Below are 17,611 nucleotides of genomic sequence, written 5' to 3' on the forward strand. Positions count from 1 at the left end.
ATGTTTTCCCCCTCATTAATCATTCATTAAGGGTGTAGAAAAGTTATGCTTAGTGATAATCTCTAAACTCCAAGATCTCTTTCTTATTTTCTCTCCATTACATTTAATTGCCTACTTTAGTTTAAATTGCATCTTAGTGTAATTCAACCACCGACCAATCTTTTGATCACTCGACCTACTAACCCTAATCTTGATTCCACAACCTAGTATGACCCACTAATCCCTTAGGACGATCCCTACTTGCCATAACTATATTTTTAGTGAAAGGTAGTAGTGGCAATTTCTAAATGTAAAACTTAGCCACATTCATCATAACCCTACACCACTATCTTTTGGTGCACAAACTTTGGATTGGGGATGGCACAACACCAAGTTTTTGGCGCCGTTGCCGGGGATTGATTGAAGACAACGTCGTATTTGTGGAATCAATTAGGAATTAGTACTCTTTTGATCGTGCCTTTACTTTGTTTTCTTTTTCATTTTGGTTATTTATTGTGTTGGTTCTTGTTTGACTAGGTGCATTGAAAAGAAGGTAAACAAAGGAGCATTCCAAGCAAGGAGTTAAGGAAAAACAAGGAAAAAGCTATAATCTAAAAATTTTGCAAAGCTAGAATTGAAAATTGAATTAAAGTGCAAAAGGACCCTTTGTGAGCTCTTTCTTAACTCAATCTCTAGTTAAATCGTCGGCCCGTATGGAGGCTTGTATTTCAATTCTTAGATAAATCGTGAGCCCACGTGGAGGCAATTTATTTTTCTTTGCATATTATTAATACCATTGGAGTATGGGATCATTGTATGTGGAGGAAGTTTGTTGATTGTTGATTTGTTGCGAAGGTAAAGTGATTGTTCATTACTTGTTGCTTGTTGTGTTTTGTTGTGCATGCATGGTCGTAGATTATTGAAACTTACTCTTATCCCTTTAAATTTTCACCTTGAATCCGTTGTTCAAAACCTTAGGGGAAGAGGAAGTTCTAGTCAATCCATTTCATCAATGGAAGGATATAATGAGGACCATGTGGAGGACCTTGGTCACATAAACCAACAAGGCATCCTCCACCCAAATATGCATCATGATAACATGCAAGTACCATTAGGCATGCCGAGGCCATTCATTCACCCACCACAACTACAAGCCCAAGTTCCATTGGGAATGCCAAGGCCAATCTATGCTCCACCACCTCCCATCATTCAAGGCAATCAAGGTGCCCATGTTGCACCTCCAATTGCTGATCTTCCCCTTGTTTTAAGAGATCACTATGTGCCTAATGAATACAATGCACCCACATACATTCAATTGCCACTATTTAGAGCACACCACTATGAGATCAAACCACAAACCATTCAAATGCTTCCTAACTATCATAGACTTCTAAGTGAAGAACTTTACAAGCATTTGGATGAGTTTCTTAAAGTATGTTCCACCGTGAGATATATGGACATGCCAGAAGAGGTCTTAAGGCTTAAACTTTTTCCATTCACTCTTAAAGACAAGGGAAAATATTGGTTTAACAATCTTAGGCCTTTTTCAATAACTTCTTGGGCAGAAATGCAACAAGAGTTCTTGAAGAAATACTATCCAGTTTCTAAGACCAATGCCATAAGAACCTCAATTCGAGAGTTTTCACACGGGGATGGGGAAACGTTCCATGAGGCATGGGAAAGATTCAATGAATTTCTTAGGAAGTGTCCATATCATGACATGCCCAAATGGCAATTAGTTCAATATTTCTTCGAGAGCTTATCGGACAATTATAAGGGCATGGTTGATGCTTCCATGGGTGTCTCTTACATTGATAGGCAAGCGGATGATGTGTGGCGTCTTTATAAGAGCATGAGGGAAAATTCTTTGCATCGAACTTTATCTTCTAAGAATGGTAGGAATTCAAGTGAAAGGAAGAGTGTTGGCTTACATCAAGTCGACTATTCCAATGAAATAGCTGTCGAGATGAAATCCTTATCTCAAAGGTTTGATCAATTCTTGATCAACTAAAACTTGGTAAATCAAGTATCTTCCATTCCTAACCATTCCCATCATGCATCTAATGAGACATGTATGACTTGTTCAAGTGTTTTACATTCTACTTTCAATTGTCCCCATGGACATGTGCAAAGTGAGCATTATAAACAAGTCAATGCAGCTTTTGTTAATCAAGGGAATAACCCTTATGGCAATCATTATAATCTTAGTTGGAGGAATCACCCGAATTTCTCTTGGAGAAACCAAGGGGAAGGCTCAAACCCTCCCCAAGGTGGTTTCCAAGGGAAGTATGTTCCACCTCCGATGCAAAGCCAAGGTTCCCAAGGATATAGACCATTTTAATCACAAGGAAATTAATTTTCTAATTCTCATTTTCCTAATCAACCATCATATTCTTAAGGAAATACTAGGAGTCCCGCTTTTGAAGAAAAAGTTTTGACCGCTCTAGGCACTCTAGAGGCAAAAACTCAATTGCTTCATTCTCATTCTCAATCCATTGCTAAGCTAGAAACCCAAGTAGGGCAAATAGCTAGTACTTTAAATGCTAGAGAGAAAGGGAAAATACCTTTGAATGCCCCATAAAAACAACAATGTGTTGTGGAGACTCATTCCTCATCGGAAGGTCACACAATAGAGCATGTCAATGCGGTGACTATATTGAGAAGTGGAAAGATTGTGGACAACCAAGTGGGTCTGTCCAATAAAGAGAGTGAACCAATGCAATCACAAGTTGACACCCGTCCCGTTTCTTATCCTATTCCTCCTTCATTGCATATGCATGATTTTTCAAATGAGAATATCTTGAAAAGTGATTTTGAAAAGGAAAATTTACAAAATGATTTCAAAACTTCTTGTGTTGAAGAAACTTCAAAGAAAATTTCTGAAAAGGTTTTTGAGCCAAGAGCTCCATTTCCGGATGCCTTAAAAGGATCCATTTCAATTGACAAGCAAAAGGCCAAAACAAATGAAATTATGGATGTGTTTAGGCAAGTGAAAGTCAATCTTCCACTTTTGGATGCAATCAAATAAATTCTGGCTTATGCCAAGTTTTTGAAATACTTATGCACCCAAAAAAGGAAGAACAAAAGCCAAGCACCTAGGAAAGTGGTCTTAACCGAGCAAGTAAGCTCAATTTTACAGCATAACACTCTTTCGAAGTTTAAGGACCCCGGTTCACCTACCACTTCATGCATCATTGGAGATCATATCATTAATCGGGCTCTTCTTAACTTAGGAGTAAGTGTTAATCTTCTTCCATACTCGGTATATGTCAAATTAGGCTTATGAGACTTAAAACCGACGTCGGTGGTTTTGCAATTTGCCGATCGATCCATCAAAAAGCCTAGCGGTATCATTGAGGATGTATTGATTAAGATTGATAAATTCTTCTTCCTCGTTGATTAGTTGTCATTGACACGGAACCGGTCCTGAATCCTAAGAGCCAAATTCCCATTATCCTTGGCCGTCCTTTCTTGGCAACTGCGAATGCCAACATTAATTGTAGGATGGGATAATGAAGATCTCATTTGGCCACATAAAAGTGAAGTTGAATATCTTCAATCCGACCCCCAATTCATTTGACAAGCATGAAGAAGTGAATGTTGTAGATAAATATCATGACCTTGAATATGAAGGAATAGAGTCTTTGTGTGAAACCAAAATTTCAAAAAGTCCATCTTCAACCCTGAATTCTAAAAAAGTTGTTTTAAAATCTTGTTTTGAAAGGGCATGGAAGCCTAAAGATCATTGTGACCAAGGACCAAAAATTTCTTTTGACCCTAATCCAACAAGTTCTCTAGGAAACCATTTGTTGGGTGGAGTTTAAAACATTTATCGCCCCATCAAGGAGGGGATGCACTACAAGATGTTTGATCCGGGTTAAAAGAGCCCAACGTCTTGCTAAAGACGTTAAAGACTAGTACATTTCGTAGGGTGTCACAACCCTATTCCTCCCTTATTTCTATTTTAAATTTCATTTCTTGCGAAGTCTAGATATTTGTTTTAGGTTCATTTGCATTGCTAGGAACTGTGATTAGGATTGTATACACTTTCATGTTGAAAATGAGCATTTTGCATAAGTTCGTTCGATCTCTAAGGAGGTTCGATCGATCAAACTCCATACCTGCATCCAATCACCTCTCTGTCCAATCGTTCGAAGAAAACCTACATATTTCAGCTCTCTGTCCCATCGTTCGAACTTGTTTTTAGATCGATCTTTAGTTCTTCGATCGATCCAACTTCATCTTGGATCGATCTGCAGTCTCAACACTTAGAAAATTTTTAAACCTGCATCCAACCTGCATTAAAAGGCTCTCTGTCCCATCGATCGAACATGTCTGTAGATTTTTGCATGTTCGATCGATCGAAGTCATTCTTCCATCGATCTTGGAGAGATCGATCTCTGTTCTGTAATTTACTGTTTTGTTTTCAGTTTAATTTCTTTTTGTTTTGAATTTTAAATTTAAAATAATAAATTATATATATTTTATTTTGTTTTATTTTTATTTTTGTTTATTATATATATATATATATATATATATATATATATATATATATATATATATATTCAAAAGCTTCAAAACAATTTGTCTTTTAGTGAGTAGAGATCGATCACAGTTCGATCGATCTGAGATTTCAGTTCGATCGATCGAACTGGTAACAAAATATTTTTAAAAATCAAATTTAGGGTTGTTAGATCGATACCACAAATCGATCTAACACCCTCTCCTTCGTCCCTCCCCGCTGTAACTCACCTCCCCACCTCTGGCGAACCCTCCAGCGACTCCATCTTACCTCGAATCTCTCCACTTCATCTCGGATCTCAAATCTCATCTTCATCTCATCTCATCTCTCAGTTTGAGGTAAGATCCAAACCCCCACTTTTGATTTCAAGCTCTAATTTCATGAATCTATGCTTTAAATGTTAGATCTAAGGTGTTTTAAAGATGAATCTTGCCATTGATGAAGCTTGAAGTTATGTGTATATCTGTATATATATGTATATATAGGTTTTGTATTTTTTTATTTTAATTTCGATTTTGGGGGTCACGGGCCATGGAAAGTGACCAAATATGTTGATTTGTCGTGTAGAGGGGCCCACAAGCTTGTTTGTGAGGCCCCCGTGCCATCCACGTCTCAGATCTGTGACTTTTCGAATTTCACCTCACAGTTCGATCAATCGAACTTTTTCTCCGATCGATCTGTAACAGATCGATCTCACTTATTCTCGATCGATCGAACTTGCATCGATCTCACATTTTTGTGATCGATCGAACTTCACTGATTTGCATCACATATTTCACACACTATCTCTTGTGTTTCATGCTATCTCATACATGCCCAATGCCTGTGTTTTCCATATTGGATGCATTCCATACTTATACTGTCTAGCATACTTCACATCATGTCACTCATTCCTTGTCACTTGCATAGATTCATGTTCCTTATCTGTTTGTCTATCTTATTTGACATACATGATTCTATCAATTGTGCTTTAATTCTTTATACCAGCACTGACTTCCTTTTTGCAAGTTTTCCTTTTATTTTACAGGCCATGGCTAGGGTAAAGACTGTTGCTCGCGGACATTATCACCACAGGGCGAGGTAGAGATTGGACGACGAGGCAGGTCCATCTCACGCCCAGGACCCCATTCATGAGTCTAAGCCAGAGCCCTCTCATATTCAAGAGGAGCCAGCAGAGCCCACTCTACCTCAGTCTCCATCTACTGACAGTTAACTACAGTCTTCAGCCGAGGCATCTTCTTCACAGGCTAACGCTGAGGCTGAGCACATACCATCTCTATCACCACCACCATCCTAGCCAGCCCAGCACTTAGACCGGCCATTGCCGAGATATTCATGCCTTTGGCTGGCGCACGAGTCGGTCTTTGACATAAACTACTTCTCCCGGTCTGTTTTTACCAGAGCAGCATATGACGATATAGACCGGAGGGGCATCTTAGCCGTACTAGCCCCTGTCACATACCCAGTGTACCCGAGGTTAGTTCGGATATTCTTCCAGACCCTCTGACCTGCCTCGAGTAACCTAGCGGAGCTGCGGACTACCATTGATAGCCACCCTATCAGTATCACGGTGGACACTCTTTCCAGATCTTGTCGTTGTCCACACGTCTGCCCTCCCTATCTTTAGGATACCTATCCTACTCTATGGAGGCCCTCCTATGCAGACATGGCCGTTACACTCACAGGTCACTATGCCGGTGGCGAGATTTTCGCCACCCAGACTTATCTGCTAGACAACCTGTGGTTCTTCGATTCGGCGCTATACCGAAATGTTTTTAAGGCCGAGTACAAGATACAGAGGCGCAGTGACTTTCTGACAGCCTTATACGCTTTCTATACAGGGCACTGGATACCCATTTTTATGCTCACCTAGAGCATTATGATGAAGCTATGTGTGGATCACATTAGCAAGGCCAAGCCCAAACGGGCTAAGTATCTCCCATTCGGCTATCTCATTACACAGATTTTGAGAGACCAGCGCTATCCCTTCCAGCCACGGGAGCGTACTGAGTCTGGGGCCTGTTCATTTAAGAATAAGGATTGGGATAAGAGCTACTAGGCTCTTAACAAGAGCCTACAGGACGATGTTGTAGAGGTAACAGAGGAGCTAGAGAGGGAGGAGATGGAGCAAGCAGCGGCAGCAGCAGTAGAGCAGACGGCGGATGATATACCAGTCAATTCGGCTGCCATGCACATGCATATTGACTTAGAGCAGCCCGTAGAGGACCCAGAGCATCACTCTCCAGTTGGGTCGCCCATTTATGATGAGGAACAGGCTTAGGATCATTATTCTCCAGACCCAGCGATACCTGAGGCTCCAGCATAGACACCCGGCTTTGGAGAGCGCATCCAGGCTTTGGAGGATGTCGTAGTCTCTATCCGAGCAGACACTGTCTCTATCCGAGCAGACACTGTCTCTATCCGAGCTGACATTATTTCACCCCGTACAGATGTCATGGCTGCGTTGCGAGACCTATCCAGAGACATACGTGGAACATGCCCTACCCGTCCTTCCTCCTCCACTTGATCTTTCCATTCTTCTTATTCCTTTTATATATCTGTGATATCTGCATATTTTTTATACTATTATATTATTTTTGCGGCCAGTCTGTTGGCCTTGATATCTCACTGGATGTACTGTACTTTATTCTATTTTTCTATTTTATCCATGATCTTTTGAATGTTATATTCTTCTATTGATATATCTGTCTGTGACTGACTCTATCAGGTGCATACCAATGACTTCAATAAGAGAGAGAGTGTTGCCAAATTTTCACGACCACCCTGATACCTCTCTCTATTTTCAGTTGCTATCCCATTTACACTTGCATATCCACTGTGCACTGTTATTATCCCTTTTGTTATCTGATGAGTTTTATCCAAGTGCCATCTTTTCAGGACCATAGTTATTCCCAAGTTTGGGGGGGCTATGCCACCTACTTTGGATATTTCTGTCCCGGCTATTCTTTGTTATAGTTGTACTGGTATACTCTTTCCTTTTGTTCTCTTTGCACATTGAGGACACTGTACCATTTAAGTTTAGGGGTAATGGTGTTAATTGCAGTATTTGCTCTTAATTCAAAAATTTTAGCATGACTTGTGTACTTGAGGAATTTTCTATGATTGGTCCATAATTAGCTATGATTTTGATCTTTTGAGGACTATATTACTTAAAATTTAAAAATTGCTTGACTTGGGAGTCCAATACTCCTTGTATACCTTATGGATGCCATTTAGGAGTAAATTTGTTGAAAGATTAATATCATGCTTGCATTTGTGGTCCACATCATCCTGACTTGTGATTGTTTTGAGATTCACTTTAGGATTCTACACTAGCACATACGCACACTAACATTCATTTGTGGGGTACATGCTTTGTTGATTATTGAATTGGTTATATCCCAATTGGGCTAGTAGTGCATTGAAAGCTTTCATTCTTGATAAATGTGGATAATAACCCCTTTTCACTAAGTAGTCGGGATTCTAGCCTCATCAAGCACTGAATTTCTCACACCGAAAGGTGGAGGGCCCAAACTCTAGGTTAATAAATGAATTTGCTTAAAAAATAAAAAAGAAAAAAAGAAAAAGTTACAAAAGCAATAAAAAAGTGAGGACTTCTCCTAAAAGGTGAGAAGTGGGAAATGATTAGATGGAGGTTGTCTTGATTTGTAGCCTAGTTGATTTGAGCTTGTAAGTCCTTAGGGGTGTTTGAACACCTAGTACCCTAAAGCCGTCTGGTTTGGGAGTCATTGACCTAACGCTCGACCTCATAGATCGCTAGAAAGCTTAATAGATTAACACATTGCACCATGCTTCCATCTTTGATCCTAAAAAAAAAAAAATCGAGTAAAAAGACTAAGCGCACCTAGAACAATAAAGCTTTAATAAAAGGTCCACTCATTGTCTTGATGATCGGTACTAGATTTGTGTGCTAGTTTGAGGGTAAGGATGTGATAATTTCTTTAGTTGGCTAAGATAGCAACATACTTGATGTCGGTCCACTCAAAAAGGATTCTAGAGTTGTTTTGATTTGTATGATCATTTTCTTGATGTGTGGAGGACCATACTTGCTTGCTTGATGTTGAAATTTTAGGAGATTGCTTAGAAATATTTAAAAATTTGCATACTTGTGGTAATTTTCTCTTAATGCTTGTTTGCAATATTGGTATCTCTTTAGTAAGAATGAGCTTAATGTTTGTGGGTATCATTTCTGGAAACCCTCACGAGACTTTACTCGTCCACTAGGGGTGACCTAGGGGTTTAAAAGGCTTGTTGCATGTACTAAATGTAATCGTGTTCCCTACGAAAGTGGCATTATCCATTTATTGCTTTTTAGTTCATAGTTGTATAGTTGTTCATTTCATTCTTTTACATTCTAGTTCATTATTAGGGACTAGCAATATTTAAGTTTGGGGGTGTGATGAGCGCTGAAAAATGCACATTTAAACCCCTTAAGCTTAGGTATTCTAGGACCTTTATCTATCTTATTTTCCCGCTTTAGATTAATTTTGTATTATTTTCATTTTTAGGTACTTATCCCAAAAATAAGCTAACTCAGCTAAATAAGAGCATAATTGAAGCAATCTTGAGATGAATCAAAGAAAGGAGCAAAGTGGGAGCAAAAGGAAGCAAGTGGTGGAAATTCAGCAAATTCGATTGATTTTAGAAAATATTCAATTGATCGAAAGTTCATCGATTTCAGCATTCCAAGATGGATCCAAGCTCTCTTGTCTTTATCCAAAGATCCCACAAAGTTTGATCGATCCAACTTTTTTTCGATCGATCGAAAAGATTCCATCTTATCCACTTGTACCACCCTACCTACCACATTTGTCTCTTTCCCAAAAATATCTTCAAAATATCTTAGATTTGTTTTTATCTAAAAAGGCGCCACCATAGAGGATCGATCCAGCTTAAATTCGATAGATTTCAGTCATGTTTGATCGATCTCACCACAAGTTCGATCGATCGAACTTCCCAAATCCTGAGAAAATCCAATTTCCAGCTCATTAAAAGTTGTCTCATATCCAATCATTGAAAGGAATATTAGTATACGAGCCCATCTCATTTGGGGTGATATTTAACCTACCTATATAAGGAATATGAGCCACTTTTTAAGAGGATAGACTTGAGAGCAGATAGAGACACAATTTCCATATTCTTAGGGAGGAAGAAAAGAAAGAAGGAGGCTAGAGACACAAGCTTGGAGTTCTTCCACCAACCAAGAAGAGGAGCAATTTCTACCATGGAGTTAGCCCTTGAGGGTTGGGGGACACCATCCATAAGTGGCTAGACATCCTCTTGGGGCTAGAGTTAGCCCTAAGCATGCTTTCTATATCTCGATTTACGTAGTTTTGAGGGGATTTATATTGTGATAGATGTTTTGACATATTTATATACATAGATCTTGTTTATTCAATAATTTGTGTGGTTTAATGCTTCTAATTGATCATTTCATTATATCCATATGTTTTTGTATGCTAGAATAGATGTTCATGTGTTTGTCTCTATTTCTTGTGTTGTTAATGCATATTTATGTGTATTAATGCTATAGATCTAGAGATTGTCAAGACATAGTACTTAATGGAATGCTCTTATGGTTTATTTGATGGTTCATACTCATTTCTTGATGGATTGTGCCTCTCCCTTAGTTTAATTAGTTTAATTTCATGTCATTAGCTTAATTATAGTGTAGTTGTAGTTTAGATGTTAAATGGGAGGACAATCCATGCTTGTTGTTTGATGTTCCATACTTATGAAAGCAAGTAGCACATATCTCTAACCTTGTGATGTGTTTGGATTGTGGCCTTAAAGAAAGGATTAATGGCTTAGTTTGATATATTGTGCTATCTACCATGTTGCTTAGACAATATATGCTTAATTTATCATCCATGCTTGTTGAAACAACCACACACACACATTATGTTACAATACATGTTTTCTCCTCATTAATCATTCATTAAGGATGTAGAAAAGCTATGCTTAGTGGTGATCTCTAAACCCCAAGATCTCTTTCTTATTTTCTCTTCATTACATTTAATTGCCCACTTTAGTTTAAATTGCATCTTAGTGTAATACAACCACCAACCAATCTTTTGATCACTCGACCTACTAAACCTAATCTCGATTCCAGAACCTAGTACAACCTACTAATCCCTTGGGACGATCCCTACTTGCCCTAACTATATTTTTAGTGAAAGGTAGTAGTGGCAATTTTTAAATGTAAAACTTGGTCACATTCATCATAGCCCTACACCACTATCTTTTGGTGCACAAACTTTGGATTGGGTTGACGACAACACCACTTATAGAGTCATTGCCGGTCATCTAAAGCAAGCTGAGAGTCAAAATTGTGAAAATTTGAAGAATTCAAGTGCCAAGGCTCGAGCCTCAGTTCCTTGGCTCAAGCACAACAGAAAGAAGAAAAAAATTCACTAAAGTAGCAAAGCTCCCTGCCTCAAAGCTCGAGCCCTGGTCTTCAGAGCTCGAACCCAACCTCAAGGTGCTCGAGCTTTTTCCTAAGAGCTCGAGCACATTAGGCGTTAGAATGTGAAAATGAAAACCAAGCTTCCAAGGCCTCGTGCCAGGACTTAAGTGATCGAGCACCTTCCCAAAGAGCTCGAGCCCACAGCCAAAAAGCTCGAGCCCAAGACCTAAGGCTTGAGCACCATGAAGGAGTGATCGAGCACCCTCAAGAAGAAGTCCAAAAATGGCTAAGTGTTGAATAAAAAGACGATTCAGACAAATTTTGCTCCCAGGGCTCGAGCCTAAGTCAGAAAGGTCGAGCCCAACTCAGAAAAGTCTGAATTTGCTTCAGTATTTTGGACATAACTTTTGACTCGAAACTCCAAATTGAGCAAAATCAGATGTTATGGAAAGAAACTCAAATTTTGATGTTTTTGTCTTTGATAGCAATCTTGAGATTCGCACTCTAAATATATCAAAATTGCGTTACAATGTCAAAACAAGTTGCTAACAGGTTAAGCTTAAACCCTGATCTCCAAAGCTCGAGCCCTGGCATCCTGGAGGTTAAAAATACATACGGAAATTGTGTAAAGTCACCCTTCCTTATTTCCTAATGAGCCCCATTATTACCAAAAGCTATAAAACCAATCCAAAAGGGATTATGACTCGTCTTCTACTATAAAAGAAGAGTAGAAGACACATTAAGAGGATTCCATCATCTCTCTTTCTCACGACGTCTTTTAGGGTTTTGAAGACAAAGATCTAAAGGAGTTCTTGGCGGTCTATGACAATGAAGACCACAACAACACAGGTGATATCTTGCGTCGTCATGAGTAGCTAATTCTTCTCTTAGGGCATTGATGTAGCCCAAATCCGAATACTATGGTTTGATTGTTCTGTACTTTGGGAATTTAATAAATTATGTATTTTGATTACATAATTGTAGGCAATTGATTTAATTAAATTGGATTTTATTGATTAAATATTTTTTGAATGACTAATATTTTATCTTAGATTTAATTAAATTATATTCAACCCATTCTTATTGGATGGTATTTGGTGGAGGCCTATCGGATATCAAAACGAAGATGATGTAATGGTGTTCAAACATTTTCATGAATGAATGTTTTCATAGTCTATGCCTAGGGAAGACGGGTTATACTGCAAAATTAGTTAGAAGTAGGTAGGTAGATAATTCGTGCCAATCGAAGATAGTTTATTATTAACTGAAATTCATGAAACATCTTTCTTTAAATCTGAATTAAACGAATTTTATTGAGTTTAATTCCATATGATGTATAATTGTTGAATTCCCAATGTTGAACAGTTGACTATAGTATGAGGTTCGTGGTGAAGTTAATTCCTAAGTATTTCTTCTCTTGATCTCAATCCCTTTATTCCGTTTATTTTCTTTTATGTTATTGAATTATATTACAACACAACAAATCAGATCCTCTTTCTAAATTAAAATAGTATTAATTGAAGACTCGATAAACCATCACAGTCCTTGAGATTCGACACCCTCAACATAACCCTATCCTACAATGATTCGTTCCACTGCAAGTGGTATTTTATTATTAATAAATAAAAACACACATCACTAAGTAATGAGCTTCTTATATAAGCTAAGTAAGGGGCTTCTATTGCAAGCTAGATAACGATCTTCCTTTGTAAGCTAAGTAATGAATTTCTTCTATAAGCTAAGTAAGGAGTTTCTCTTGTAAGCTAATATTTGGGATAAATATGAGCGGACCCACTTACATATATATATATATATATATATATATATATATATATATATATATATATATATATATAAGGCTCCCCTTTGGAGTCCACGACACTATACTACACTAAGAATATGCCTCGTTAAAACCTTGCTAAGGAAAACCCAGTCGGACAAAACCCTAGTGAAGGAAAAAGAGTACAATATTCTTGTGTATCTGAAAATGGTATTACATAGGTTAAAACTGCTTCATTAAAACCTTGCCAGGAAAATCCAGTGGGATAAAACTTGAACGAATGAAAAAGAGTACAATATGGCAATACCTTTTCGATCAATTGCTCCCCTTCATTGTTACATCAGTTCAACCCTAAAGATCCTTTAGTTGACGCATTCCAATGTTGTGCACCAACTTCTTGAATGTTGTAGTTAGAAGTATTTTATTGAATAGATCTGTTAGATTTTCACATGAACATATCTTTTGAATATCAATATCACAATTTTTCTAGCGTTCATGTGCATAAAAGAATTTTGGTATGATGTGCTTGGTCCTATCATTTTTAATATACTATTCTTTTATCTGTGTAATGCATGCTGCATTATCTTTATATAATACTATTGGGTTAACTTTTATTGATGAGAGACCATATGTTATTCAAATATGTTGGATCACTAACCTCATCCAAATGTATTCCCTGTTTACCTCATGAATTGTGAGTATCTGAAAATGATTTGAAGAAGTTGCAATCATTGTCTATTTCATAGATCACCATGATATAGCAGTGCCGCCACAGGTAAACATATATCCTGTTTGTGAATCAGTTTTATGTGGGTCAGAGAGATAGTCAGCATCTGCATATCCAATTAATTGAGAATTTGGCTCCTTTGAATAAAACAATCCCATATCAATTGTATGACGAAGATATCGCAATCTATGTTTGATTCCATTCCAATATCTGCGGGTTGGTGCAGAACTGTTCTTTGCTAATAAATTGACTGAAAAGACTATATCAGGGCATGCGTAATTTGCAAGATACATAAGAGCACCAATCGAGGAAGAACAGTTCTCCATCATCCTCTCGAGGAAGAAAATGATCTTTCTTGATGTCAAATGATCGGACAACCATTAGAGCTCAATAAATGGGCTTTATCCATATAAAAACGTTTTAGAATCTTTTCTATATATGTTGATTGGGGGATGAGAATTCTGCTAGAAAAATGTTCAACTTGTTAGTCAAAGCAGAATTTTGTCTTTCCGAGATCTTTCATTTCGAATTCTTTATTTAAATAAGTGGTCGTCTTTTCGATCTCGTCCAATATTCCCATAAGATTAAGATCATCAACATATACTGCAACAATAACAAAACCAGATTCTAATTTGTTAATAAAAATGCATAGATAAAGATGATTGTTCACATACCATTCTTTGAGTATGTACTCACTAAGATGATTGTACCACGTTCGCCCAAATTGCTTCAATCCATATAAGGATCATTGTAGTTTTATCAAGTACATACTATGTGGTTTTGTTTCAGGCATTTTAAATCCTTCTGGGATTTTCATATAAATATCACATCTAGTGATCCATACAAACATGCTATAACCACGTTCATTAGATGCATATGCAGTTTTTTGTGACTGCCAAATTGATTATAAAGTGGAATGATATTTCATCTATCATAAAAGAGTATATCTCTTAATAAGCAATATCAAGTTTCTGTGAAAACCTTGAGCTACCAATCGGGCTTTATATTTCATAATTTTATTATTCTCACTTCGTTTTCGTACAAACACTCATTTGTATCAAACAAGCTTTACACCCTCAGGTGTTCGGACTATAAGTCCAAAGACTTCTCGCCTAGCTAATGCAATTAGCTTTGCCTTTATTGCTCTTTTTTATGATGGCCAATCATATTTTCGTCGACGTTCTTCGACATTTTGAGAATCTGGATCTTTATTATTTATATTAAGAGTAATTGTATATGAGAATATGTTATCCATGACAACTTCATTTCTGTTCCATATCTTTTCATAATTTATTGAGATCACATTATTTTCAAGTACCTTTGCAATATTATCATAGTTAGCTAACTTAACCTCGTCAGGTCCTTGGGCCTCGTCAGGTCCCTTTGCCATATAAAGGGCATATGTTTTATCAAAGGTAACTTTATCACTATTAGCTAATTGGGTTTCTTCAGGAGTACCCTTTTCATCATTCATCGCATCATTCATCGCGCTCTTTGGCAGGTGCCTTATTTTATCATTTTTAGCTAACTGTGTCTCTACAGGATTACCCATTTCATTATGCTCCTTTGTATGTACCACATTAAGTGCCTCTGCCTCATCAAGGGCTACTTTAGCATTGTTAGCTAACTGGGCCTCATCGGGAGCACCCGCTTTATTATGCACTTTTTTCTAGTGCTTTTCGCTTTCATGGAACATAATCTTTTGTACCGACTGGTCTGCCACGCTTCAAGCGTGCTTTAGATGCATTTGTAACGCTGACAAGCTATCCTATTGGGATGTCAATTCATGGTGACATTATTTTTTCAGTTGATACATATGCTATTATTTCTTTCTTTGTGTCAGTGAATGTATTTGGTAATTAATTTGCAATAATTTGCAAATGAATGATCCTTTGATCTTCTTATTCATATTTTCCTTATCAAGGGCTACTTTGCATGTACCACATTAAGTGCCTCTGCCTCATCAAGGGCTACTTTAGCATTGTTAGCTAACTGGGCCTCATTGGGAGCACCAGTTTTATTATGCACTTTTTTCTAGTGCTTTTCGCTTTCATGGAACATAATCTTTTGTGCCGATTGGTTTGCCATGCTTCAAGCGTGCTTTAGATGCATTTGTAACACTGACAAGCTATCATATCGGGATGTCAATTCATGGTGACATTATTTTTTCAGTTGGTACATATGATATTATTTCTTTCTTTGTGTCAGTGAATGCATCTGGTAATTAATTTGCAATAATTTGCAAATGAATGATCCTTTGATCTTCTTGTTCATATTTTCCTTTGAACTTCTTGCTCATATTTCTTTGTACAAGGATTAAAAAGATAAGCCTTTCCAATCTTACCTTTTCTCCTCCTTATGGTGGGAAGACAATCTCATTAAAATGATAATCGGCACATCGTACCTTAAAGACATCTAATGTCAGGGGTTCAACATATTTCATAAACAGATAAGGGAATGAGTATAAAATAAACAAACATGCTTTTGGTGGTATAATAATACCCATAAGAGAAATAATGAAGATTTTCTATTATATGTTTCTTATAATAGGTAATGGAAATGATACATATATATTCTACATTACTTTCATTTTAGTGGGAAAAATATTTTCATTATCGAATGGATATGTCCTTACGTTAAGTTAATGTATTAGTCAAATCCATGCCTACTCAAATATGTAAACTTCATATTCAAATGTCAAAAGCAACTTTGATATAGATAAAAGCATGCTTAACATATGTGGTAAAAGGAAGTATAAATAAGCAGTGTCAATAATTTCATTACTAATCAAAAGATTAGTTTTGCTTATAGAAATCTGAAATGTCCACGAGTATCATATGAAATTCATTTCCATCTTTGTCCCCTTTTCTTTGATTGAGACTTGGTAAAGATCAGTTAAATACTTGGAAGTGCAAGAAGTATGTGGCATTTTCCTCTTAGATTTTGCATTGATAATAAGCAATTTCACACTAATCAATTCCTCATTTATAACAAGTAATTTCATGTGCCATAGGGGGTTAAGGAAAATTCACCCCCTTTGCTTATTTCATATTATTTTGGTTCGACCTTTAGGGATACCGTGTGAAATTCGAATTATAACCTCCATAGTGTTGGTAGTTAATTCTGCCACGATTATACCCACGACCACATCCATGACCACGAAATGAAGCCGTATTTGTTTTAGGGATAGTTTTCGATCCGGTCGGACTGAAAATTTCTCAATAAAAGCTATTTATTTTGTTCTGGCATAAGCATGCATGATATCAACTTTAAATATTTCATAAATTTACACACTTAGCATGATTAGTGGAGTATCACTTGTTCAATATATATCTTCTTCACATAAAAGATTTCATCAATCTACGCTCTTGGCGTGAAAAATGGACTATCTCTTTATCAATATCCTTTCAATAATATTTTCCTCCACATCAAATATTTCATAAATCTATGCACTTAGTGTGATAAGTGAATGATGTTTTTTTCAACCTATACTCATGAGTAATTATTTCTCCACATTATCTCAATATAGCTGATTATAAACAATGCCGAATTATATTTGCCAATAATTACATAATCCTGCAACTGTAGTTGCATTTCTTGCATACTGAACTTTTGAGATGATTACGATACTTTAGATGATCGTATCCTTTTTTCAAAATTTTCCATAAACTCAGTGGATCTCTTTTAGTGAGGTATTCAGTTTTTAGCTCCTTGCTAATATAGCGGCGAATGAATATCATGGGTTTCGCTTTATCTTGTAATGATGCATCATTTTCTTCTTGAATTGTGTTTCCAAGACCTATGGTATCTAAATGGATCTGAGCATCCATAATCCAAGATAAATAATTTTTTTTTTTTTTTTTTGCCAGAAATGTTCAAGGCCACGAATTCCAACTTTGTCAAGTTTGACATTTTTAGAATATAAGAACACGATTTAGCATTATATAAAAATAAACATATATCTTAGCAATAAAATGGCATTAAGTGAAACAACAATATAAAACCAGCCATATTGAATTAATTATTAAACAATAAAGGTAGTAAAACCGTTCATAAATTATTAAATAATAAAAGCGGCAAAATCAATCATAAATAATAAAGGTGGTAAAACCGACCATGGTTAATAAATAATAAAAATGGTAAAACCGACCATAGTTAGTAGATCATTAGTTAATA

General features: G+C 36.8%; 1 pseudogene; it reads right to left on the reverse strand.

The window, feature by feature from the left end:
• Window positions 1-1,602: 1,602 nt before the first annotated feature.
• On the reverse strand, window positions 1,603-1,701 carry LOC132280478 (small nucleolar RNA R71; annotated as a pseudogene).
• Between the last annotated feature and the right edge of the window lie 15,910 nt (window positions 1,702-17,611).

This window comes from Cornus florida, unplaced genomic scaffold (genome assembly GCF_030987335.1).
Source record: "Cornus florida cultivar Cherokee Brave unplaced genomic scaffold, ASM3098733v1 CherokeeBrave_3.0.0_Hap2_Chr10, whole genome shotgun sequence".
Lineage (NCBI taxonomy): Eukaryota > Viridiplantae > Streptophyta > Magnoliopsida > Cornales > Cornaceae > Cornus > Cornus florida.